Raw genomic sequence first — 11141 nt, forward strand, 5'->3', positions numbered from 1 at the left:
GGCGGTGGGTGGCATATGGCTTTGGTTTGCAAAGAGCTGGCAACCGGTGCATCGTTGGACTAACTCCTGAGCGTCTGCCCGGGCCGTCGGCCAATAAAAGCCCATACGGAAGGCCTTGCTTACAAGGGACCGGGCTGCAGCGTGATGACCGCCGAGTCTGGCGTGAATTTCAGCCAGGAGGTTCCGCCCCTCCTCTTCGGAGATGCACCTTTGAAGGACTCCGGTAGTGCTTTTCTTATAAAGCTCTCCCTCGTGGACTCTGTAGGCTTTGGATCGCCGCACTATGCAGCGTGCCTCATTTTGGTCCTCGGGGAGTTCCTGCCTAGTAAGGTAGGCGAGGAATGGTTCTGTCCATGGGGCGATGACGGCCATTATTACGTGGGCTGAGGGTGTTATTTCATTGGTAGAGCCTCCGATTGTGTCAGAATGCTCGGGCAGTGCGGTTGGGTCCTGGCTGTTATTGTTCGGCTCCCCTTCCCATACTACGGATGGCTTGAACAGCCTCTCCAAGAAGATGTTGGGGGGACTACATCGTGTTTTGCGCCGATGCGTGCCAGGACATCTGCCGCCTGATTATTTTCCCGGGCTATATGGTGAAATTCAAGCCCCTCGAACCGAGCTGACATTTTTAGGACGGCGTTGCGGTAAGCTGCCATTTTTGGATCCTTGGCATCGAAGTCTCCATTTATTTGGGATATTGCGAGGTTCGAGTCCCCGCGCACCTCTAGGCGTTGGATGCCCATGGATACTGCCATGCGGAGACCATGTAAAAGGGCCTCATATTCGGCTGCATTGTTGGAGTCTGTGTACATAATCTATAGTACGTATTGAACTCTGTCTCCTGTGGGGGACGTCAAAACGACGCCAGCCCCCAGTCCGGCCAACATCTTGGAGTCGTCGAAATGCATGATCTAGTTGGAATATGTGTCGTACTCTTTAGGGAGTTCGACCTCCGTCCATTCTGCAACGAAGTCGGCCAAGACTTGCGACTTGATGGCTCGTCGTGGCTTATAAGTTATGTCGAACGGGAGGAGCTCAATGGCCCATTTTGCAATCCGGCTTGTTGCATCACGGTTGTTTATAATATCGTTAAGTGGTACTTCCGAGGCTACTGTTATTGAACACTCTTGAAAGTAGTGTCATAGCTTCCGGGACGCCATGAATACCGTGTACGCAATCTTTTGATAATGCGGGTACCGTGATTTGCAGGGAGTCGGGATGGTGGACACATAATAGACCGGCTTTTGAAGAGGGAATTTGTGTCCGTCCGCTTCTCGTTTGACGACGAGCACTACGCTTACAACCTGATGTGTTGCTGCAATGTATAATAGCATTGGTTCGCCAATGTTTGGCGCGGCCAGGACTGGGTTTGTTGCCAGTATGGCTTTTATTTCGTCGAGTTCGGCCGTGGCTGCATCCGTCCATTTGAAGTGTTCGGTGCGCCGAAGGAGGCGGTAAAGGGGTAGGGCCTTTTCTCCCAAGTGGGAGATAAAGCGGCTTAGAGCCGCCACGCATCTGGTTAACTTTTGTATTTGTTTGAGGTCCTTTGGGATATCCAGTTGCGACAGAGCTCGGATCTTGGCTGGATTTGCTTCAATTCCTCTACCGGATACAATGAAGCCCAAGAGCTTTCAGGCTGGAACGCCGAAAACGTATTTTTCCGGGTTGAGCTTGATGTCGTATGTTCGGAGGTTATCAAATGTGAGCCTCAAGTCGTCTACTAGAGATTCAACATGTCTTGTTTTGACTACCACATCATCTACATATGCCTTCACTATTTTGCCGATCTGGCTTGCCAGACATGTCTGAATCATGCGCTGATATGTTGCGCTGGTGTTTTTGAGCCCGAAGGGCATCGTGTTGAAGCAGAATGGTCCGTATGGTGTGATAAATGCCGTTGCGGCTTGGTCTGCTTCTGCCATCTTGATTTGATGGTAGCCAGAATATGCGTCAAGGAAACACAACGAATCGTGTACTGCGGTAGAGTCGATAATTTGGTCGATGCGGGGGAGGGGGAAGGGATCCTTTGGGCAAGCCTTGTTAAGGTCTTTAAAATCAACACACAGGCGCCAGGATTTGTCCTTCTTTGGTACCATCACCAGGTTTGCTAGCCAGTCCGGATGTTTTATATCTCTGATGAATCCAGCCTCCAATAGCTTTGCTAGCTCCTCTCCCATGGCCTGTCTCTTAGGTTCGGAAAAACACCGAAGAGCCTGTTTGACAGGTTTGAACCCTGCTTGGATATTTAAGCTGTGCTCGGCCAGCCTACGTGGGATTCCTGGCATGTCTGAAGGGTGCCAAGCGAAAATGTCCCAGTTCTCTCGTAGAAACTCTCGCAATGCGGCATCGACATCAGGGTTTAACTGTGCCCCGATGGAAGCTATTTTATTGGGGTCCGTTGGATGGACTTGGAATTTGACTATTTCGTCCGCCGGTTTAAAGGAGCTGGACTTGGATCTTTTGTCGAGTACCACATCGTCCCTATTCACCGTAGAGCGCAGCGCAGTCAGCTCCTCAGCCGCTAGGGCTTCGGATAGTGCCTCGAGGGCCAGTGCAGCTGTCTTGTTTTCGGCGCGGAGTGCTATGTCTGGATCACTAGCGAGAGTGATGATCCCATTGGGCCCGAGCATCTTGAGCTTCATGTACCCGTAATGGGGTATTGCTTGGAAGATTGTAAATGCTTCCCGCCCTAGCAGAGCGTGATAACCGCTGCTGAACGGAGCCACCTGGAACGTGACCTCTTCGGACCTGTAATTATCTGGCGTGCCGAACACCACATCTAGTGTGATTTTTCCTATACAGCGCGCTTCCCGACTGGGGATTATTCCTCTGAAGGTTGTGCTGCTTCGCTCAATGCGGTTCCAGTCTATTTCTATTTTTTGAAGAGTCTCCTCGTAAATGAGGTTCAATCTGCTGCGGCCGTCCATGAGTACCTTGGTAAGATGAAAGCCGTCCACTATTGGACTGAGGACCAATGCGGCTGGTGCTCGGGCTGTTCGGAATTTAGGTTCATCACTGGCGTTAAAGGTAATAGCCGTGTCACTCCATGGGTTTATTGTTGCTACTTGGTAGACTTCGGTAAGGCTGCAGAGTGTCCTTTTTCGCATATTATTTGATGCGAAAGTCTCGAAGACTGTTAATACCGTATTGGTGTCTCTGGGGTGGCTTTCTGTGGCCTCCGGAATTAGGAGATTTTCGCCAATTTTGGCCACCTGCCGGAGTATCCAACATGTTCTGAGGCTGTGAGTTGGTGCGGCATCCTCTATACTGTGAATTTTCAGGGTCCATTAAGCCATCCTTCCAGTACGGTTCCATGCCCTGTAGAGGGTTTTTGCTTTTTAGTGCTTGACCCGGGTGATTGGTGATGATGCACCCTTTTATTTCGGAGTGGGTTTGTATTCAGGGCCCGATTGTCCCAAACTTTTATTTCGGTTTTCCAGACGCTTTCCATCGCACAGTACTTTCGTACAATGGACACCAAGTCAGCAAAGCGTGTAATATCACGGTGACTTATGGCGTTGAGTATTCCCTTGTCCGTGCAATTTTTGCAGAAGATTGAGATTGCATCTTCCTCCCGGTAGTCCCTTAGTCTGTTCTTAACTAAGAGGAATCTGGCCCAGTAATGATGTACTGTTTCGTTGGGGTCTTGCCTGATTTTGGATAGATCGCATATGTTGGGGTGGGTGGGTGGAATTAAATTCGAAGCCTCACCCCATCTAAGGCTTAGAGGCCGAGGAATTTCTGAACTCGACAATTTGGATTCCTGGATGTTGTCTAATGAATCCAGCCCGTCGCCTGACTCTAAGTTCGGGTCTTGAGTGATATCCTCCCCTCCGCGGGTATCCGGCTTGGAGGGATCAGGAATCCGGATGTAGCGAGTCCTTAAGATAGATGAAGGGTCGCCGCACTGTCCCTCTACCACGACAACATGATGGGTGACTTGGGAGAGTTAATCTCTCTCAGATCGGTTTTAGGCCCAATCTGATCGTAATCCGTAGCGACTCCCAGGGCGGCGAAGCGATCCAAGAGCTCGTTTATGGAGGAAAGCTCTATTGGATCTAACTACTCGGCGAGTTCCGAGTTAACATGAAGATTGTTTTCGATGGTCCGAGAGGTCATCGTCGGCGCAGAAGCCGAACAGGCGGTCATAAGAAAGCCACCTAACCGGAGGGTTTGACTGACAGCCAAAGCTCCCTTAGCAACGGTGCCGTCTTTAAAGACGGGGCGAGGCATCCTTCCTAATGGCGACGACACAGAGGAACTCTTAATGAAAGCACCAATGTCGGTGTCAAAACCGGCGCATCTCGGGTAGGGGGTCCCGAACTGTGCATCTAGGCCGGATGGTAACAGGAGACAAGGGACACGAAGTTTTACCCAGGTTCGGGCCCTCTCGATGGAGGTAAAACCCTACGTCCTGCTTGATTAATATTGATGATATGGGTAGTACAAGAGTAGATCTACCACGAAATCGAGGAGGCTAAACCCTAGAAGTTAGCCTATGATATGAATGTTGATGTGTATGTCATCCTACGGACTAAAACCCTCCGGTTTATATAGACACCGGATAGGGTTAGGGTTACATAGAGTCGGTTACAATGGTTGGAGATCTTCATATCCGTATCGCCAAGCTTGCCTTCCACGCCAAGGAAAGTCCCCTCCGGACGCGGGACGGAATCTTCCATCTTGTATCTTCGTAGTCCAGGAGTCCGGCTGAAGGTATAGTTCGGCTATCCGAACACCCGCTAATTCAGGACTCCCTCAGCGGGGTCGAGGGGCTCCACGACCTCCTCAACGCGGCTGACGCGGGCGTCGATGCGCGGGCGGCGCTTGAGCGTGAGGACGGCGCGGGAGGGGTCGCGGTCGTCGGTGCCGTAGAGGCGGACCCGCTGGGTGGCGGTGGCGGCGGCGAGGGGCCGCGCGGGGGCGTCGGTGCAGAGCAGGCGGGGCGCGAGGAAGGAGGAGAGGCGCCGGTGTGCGGCCGCGTCAGGGAGCCGGAGCTTGATCTCGACCTCCATGGGGTTGGGGTTGCGGCTAGGGCTGGGGGCGGGAGCTGGAAGGGGCGGGCGGCGGCGTCTACTGTTGGAGTTCTAGGGATCGAGAGGAGCGGACGAAAAAACCGCCAAAAAAACCTACGAAAAAAAATCAGTGGATTGTGGGATAAAAATAAAATTCGGAACGCGGACTACCAACTGAGACATTAGAAGTAGAAATAATAACTAGTAAATTACATCAAATACACTGTATTATCTTGCAATGCAAACTGTTCTTGTGGAAAAATCGCAATGATTACTAATCGGTACTTATGGTTCAATAAAGTAGAGTATCCTGCAACATCCCGCAAAACAAAAAAGGTATCCGGCAACAGAAAGCCTGGCCTGGGGCAGATAACTGTACGCCGCTGCCGTTGCTCTGGCCCGACCCTGGTCAGGTGGTTGGTGCTACGGTAAAAACCTTCCAGGGCTCGTCGCCGGACTGTCACTTTGGATGCACCACCCATCGTCGTCTGTCTCATTGCTTTTCATGAAATCTGGGCTAGGCCCTTTTCCTCAAGAGATAATAGTGGCATTGTAATTTTCTTTTACGCGGTGTTTTGTTTGGGCGGGACCGGGAAGTGCTGGGCAAGTTAATAATGGCAGGGAAAAAGCACGCCCACGGAGATTCGGCAGCCTCCTCTCCCTCACCTGCTCCGCTGCTATAAAAGCAGCAGCCTCCCTTCCCGCAAGACGGCAAGAGAGAACTCCTGTTCTGCGATTCGGCAAATCCAAATCCAAAGCCGACCTACCAACCCCCTTCCCTCCCCCCTCGCAGCGTCCCCTCCCAAGCCCTAGCGCCTGCCATGGACCGCGCCGCGTCCCTCCCCGCCAAGCGCGCTGCCAAGCCGTCCCGCGGCGCCCGTCGGCTTGGGCGCCAGCTCGCCGGCATCCTGCCCCCGCGCCACATCGTCTTCCAGAAGACGCCGCAGGACACCCTCGAGGCCACCTACGTCCAGGTCCCCCTGAAGCCCGGCCAGCTCAGCGGCCCGGAGAACATGTTCGACGTCCTGTTCAAGGGGGAGGAGGAGGTGACGGAGGGGGCGGCTTCCAGCGACGACGGCGATTCCGCGGCCGGCGACGACGACGGCGAGTCCGCGGCCGGCGACGACGACGACAAGGCCGCGGCCGCGGAGGGCGACGACGACGGCGAGTCCGCGGCCGGCTACGACGACGACAAGGCCGCGGCCGCGGAGGGCGACGACGACGAGGCGTAGGCCGGCGCCTACGGCGAGGCGGGGGCGCAATGGGGCTACAAGGCCTTCTGCCCGGTTCGAGTATTAGTACCTGTTTTCTTCCATCGTACTGTAGGATTTAGTTTCATCCGAACGCACTACATGCGTGTTTTATCGCTGAAACTTTCTGTTCTGTGGCGCCGCATTGGATCTGGAACTTTGGAACGTTTGGCTACCCCTAGAGTATCTCATATATCTGGTTCTGTTCCTGCGATTTGCTATGTGTTTCGTGGCCCTGTTGTGGATCTAGACATTCGAACTGTTCCCGATCTTCGATTTGCGGTGCCTCTTCGTTTGGTAGCCCGTACGCAGACTTGAATTGTTGATTTGCTATATTTCACGATGTGCAGCAAGTTATTGGTAGATTGTATTTTTTAGGATAAATTATTCGTAGATTGTAGTATATGCTCATTGCTGTTAATTGGCAGTTCGTCTTGCGCCCTCTCCTTCAAAAAAGAAAGTAGTCTAGACTTTAATCAGTGGCACATGCATCGTCGTAACACGAAACTGCCATGACGTCACGCTGGATTAATGCGAAGTAGAGTATCTTTCTTTTTAGACCACAATACCTTGTTAATTTAATGCTAGCATCAACAGTGCGGGGCAGTTCCAGTCCCAAATCGCAAAGTGCACGCGTGACCGGGAACTAAACAATGATTAATTACTACAGTAGTCTTTTTTTACGGCACCAACAGTGCGGAGCAGTAGACGTTTTTCCCTTTCTAATGCAAGGTTTATCTTGACTTTTTTCTCGTCGGTAGCACGCAGCCACGCCGCCCCCTTTTTGTCCTGACCGAGCACACACCTCGCCGTCTCGTCCCCTGGATGGAATAGTTACACGGTAAATTATTAGGAGTGGGACTGGGTGCTTTGATCGCTGATGTAGGACGAGAAGATGAGGAACGTGTGGAAGGTGACGTGCTGCCCAACATTAAATCCTGACCCAGATGATCACCTTGTGCTCTGGCTCATGGATGAAAGATTTGGTAGAAGAGTCATTAATTAATATGTGAATTATCTTGTACAGTAGAAAAATGGTGCACGTAGTATATCAGCGTGGACTGTGGCTGCGACATTGAGTCCCTGATTAGCGATCGATCAAACCAGTTGTGTTGTGCTTGTGATCTGCTGGTTCTAGTCCTTCACGCGAAGAATGCTAAGCCCTACTGGCCTCCAGATTTGCCACATTCTACTAATATCGAAGGAGCAGATTTAGGACGCTCCAGCCGCCGCGACATCTAAACATGGCTCGGAAGGGAATAACTGACGTGCCCCCAGAAAAGAAGGGGGATAACTGACGTGGCAACTGAAGTAAGGTGGTGTTTGTTTTTCTAGTCCTAGGACTTTTTCTAGTCCCTGGGACTTTTTGAAAAAGACTCTCAAGGAGGTGCTTCTAAGGACTTTTAGCAAAAAGTCCCAAAAAAGTCTCACCCTGTTTAGTTTGCTAGGTACTTTTTCTAATCCCTACACCAAAAAGTCCCTGAAAACAAACACCCCCTTAATTTTCAACGTGCCAGCGCCCAAGTAATCTCAGACGCGAAGAAGTCGTGGCTATTAAGGGCATGTAGATTGGTTCAGTGAGTCGGCCAGCGTCTGTACCGTGCGTCCATGTCACCTATAGATCACAGTGTAGACAACACGTACAAGGGGGCGACTGTTTGGCCGGCTCTAACTCTCCAACTGCCTTTAGATCAAGCTAATTAAGCGAGTTGATTTCTTTGTGATCTGCCGTGTGTTTGCATCAGATCTGATAACGCTTGCCTAACACTGTGATCTATATAGGTGACATGTACGCACGGTACAGACCATGGCCGACTGAACATGCCCTGGTCGTTCGGAAACTGTTTTTTTTTTTGGAAAATTCGCAAAACAAAAAAAAAGACATCCTGACACGGAATGCAGGTTGTGTGTGCTATCTGGCCTGGGGCGGATAGCGCTACGCCGCTGCGGTTGCTCAGGTGGTGGGCGCTGCTGTGCGAGTTAATAGTGGCAGGGAAAAAGCAGCCCCGCGGAGATTCGGCACGTCACCTGCTCTGCTCTGCTATAAAAGCAGCAGCGTCCCTTCGCGCAGGAGAGCAACGCTTCTGCGATTTGGCAACCCAAGTCGCAAGCCAACCCACCAGCCCGCTTTCTCCCTCCTCGCAGTAGCAGCGTCCGCTCCCACGCCCTAGCCTAAGCCTAAGCCCTGCCATGGATCGCGCCGCGTGCCGCCCCGCCACGCGCAGGCCCTCCCGCGCCGCACGTCGCCTCGCGCGCCAGCTCGCCGCCATCGTGGCCCCGCGCGAGATCCTCTTCGAGAAGACGCCGGAGGACACCCTCGAGGCCATCTACGTCGAGGTTCCCCTGAAGCCCGGCCAGCTCAGCGGCCCGGAGAACATGTTCGCCGTCCTGTTCAAGGCTGAGGAGGAGGTGGCGGCTTCCAGCGACGACGGCAAGTCCGCGGCCGGCGACGACGAGGAGGCCCCGGAGGGCGACGGCGACAACGAGGGTGCGGAGGACGACGACGGCGGCGACAAGGCCAGGGCCGCGGAGGGCGGCGACGGCGACAACGAGGGGGCGGAGGACGACGACGGCGGCGACAAGGCCGCGGCCGCGTAGGGCGATCGACCACGACGAGGCGCAGGCCGGGGCCGCCATGGAGTTGCAAGGCCTTCCCTCCGGTTAGAGCACCTCGTGCTTGTTTCCTTCCCAGGATTTGTTACTTCTGAACGCGCTACATGCGTGTTTTCTCGCTAGACCTCTATGTTTCATGGCCGAATGGTGGTGTGAACCTATGCGCGTAGGCATCTAGATTTCGATTTGTGCTGGACTGAACGTTTGGCTGCCCGTAGAGCATCTCATATTTGGTTATGTTCCTACGATTTGGTATTTGTTTCGTCGCCCAGTTAATGTTGGTGTGGATCTATGCGTAGACATTCGGTCTGGATCTTTGATTTGCGTTGCTTCATCATTTGGTAGCCCGTATATGCGCCTTGGTCATTGTCGCATACTTGAATTGTTGTTTGCTATATTTCCCGATGTGCGGCAAGTTTATTGGCCTCGAATAATCACTCTGTTGTGTGCCGCTCGTTGCGTTGTGGAACGATTATCAGTAGTAGTGTTGTGGATCCATGCTCGTTGCTGTTAGTTGGCCATTTGTCTGCGCCCTAAGAAAATACTCCGACCATCTCCCCTGGCTAGACTTTAATCAGTGCCACATGCCTCGTCGTAATACGAAACTGCCATGACGTCACGCTGCAGTGCAACTGCGCCGTACTACCGTCCTGCCAGGCGTTCGGATGGGCATGCACCCCCCCCCCCCCCTCCGGCGATGATTTCATCTCATCTGGATTAATGCGTATTCTTTTTGTCATGTTATTTAATGCTACTACCACTAGTGAGTACATCTACAGTGCGGGGCAGTTACTATCCCAAATCCCGTGCACGCATGACAGAATCTAATTAATTATTTATACTACGGTAGTCTTTTGTTACTGCACCTAAATCTGGCCCGCAGTCATGGATATAATAGATGGTTTTTCCTTTCTACTAATGCAAGGGTAATCTTGACATTTTTCTCGTCGGTAGCACGTAGCCACGCTGCCCCTACTGGTCCTGACCGAGCACACACCTCGCCGTCTCCTCTCCTCCCCTTAGACGGAATGGTAAGTTGGTAACACGGTAAATTAGGAGTGGGACTGGGGATCATGTAGGACGAAAATATGAGAACGTGTGGAAGGTGACGTGCTGCCCAACATTCATGATCCAGATGATCACCTTGCGCTCTGGCTCATGGATGAACGAATTACTAGAAGAGAGTCGCTAATTAATATGTGATTGTCTTCTAGAAAAATGGTGCACGCAGTATATCAGCGTGGACTGTGGCTGCGACATCTGAGTCCTTGATTGGCAATCAAACCAGTTGCGTTGCGCTTGTGATCTGCTAGTTTTAGAGGGTGCTTGGATCTAAGGGATTTATTTTAGTTTGACTAAAAATAGTCTTTTTAAGAGGCTAAAATTCCAAGCACCCCTGACTAAAGAGGGGCTAAAATTAGTCTTAAGACTAAAAAAATTTAGTCAGAGGTACCCCTACTAAAATGTGAAATAGTCCTTTCTCTCCTCATTTAACTTCTCTCCTTTAACACATGCGAATTCTGGATTGAAGGGTTTGGAGGATAATAAATGCTCATTAACTTGATTTTAGTCTCTTTAGTATTTGGATCCAAACATGGGTGAGGCTAGCAAGTTTTAGTCCCACTACTTTTAATCATGATCCAATACAGAACTCACATATATTAAAGGAGAGAAATTAAATGAGAAGAGAGAGGGCTAATACATATTTTAGTAGGTTTCCCATGACTAAAAAAATTTAGCCTCAAGACTAGTCCTACCCTCTCTTTAGTCAGGGGTGCTTGGAACTTTAGCCTCTAAAAAAACTATTTTTAATCAAACTAAAAATAGTCCCTTGATCCAAGCACCCTCCTAGTCCTTCACGCTTGAGAACGCTAAGCCCACCTGGCCTCCAGATCTGCAACATTTAAATATCGACGAAGCCGATTTAGGACATTCCGGCCGCCGCGACATCTATGTGACTAGCCGCCAAGGGCGCCGGTTGCAATTGCAAGTTACAAACGCGCGCGTTTGTCGTCAGCTTGCCCGGTTTCATTCTCGCGTCATCATTGGGCCCGCTCCAGCTGCCCAGCTCACCCGTACGTGCGGCCTCGCAGAGTCACGCAGGCTCGGATTGCACGCTAAGGCCTGGCGTCCCTTCAGGATCCGGCTTGCCTGCTCCCTCCATAGCCTCCCATCTGTGCTCCCACTCTATCCTACGGCTGTCTTTTTCTCTTTTTTCTTTCTAATCTAATTATCTCCCCATGATTTTAAGGGGGTGAGGCCT

At 51.7% G+C, this 11141-nt stretch overlaps 1 pseudogene; it reads right to left on the minus strand.

The window, feature by feature from the left end:
- The window catches only part of LOC123185835 (triphosphate tunnel metalloenzyme 3-like), a 29331-nt pseudogene extending 24316 nt beyond the window's left edge, over nucleotides 1-5015 (minus strand).
- Nucleotides 5016-11141: the final 6126 nt, after the last annotated feature.

This window comes from Triticum aestivum, chromosome 2A, assembly GCF_018294505.1.
Source record: "Triticum aestivum cultivar Chinese Spring chromosome 2A, IWGSC CS RefSeq v2.1, whole genome shotgun sequence".
Classification (NCBI taxonomy): Eukaryota; Viridiplantae; Streptophyta; class Magnoliopsida; order Poales; family Poaceae; genus Triticum; species Triticum aestivum.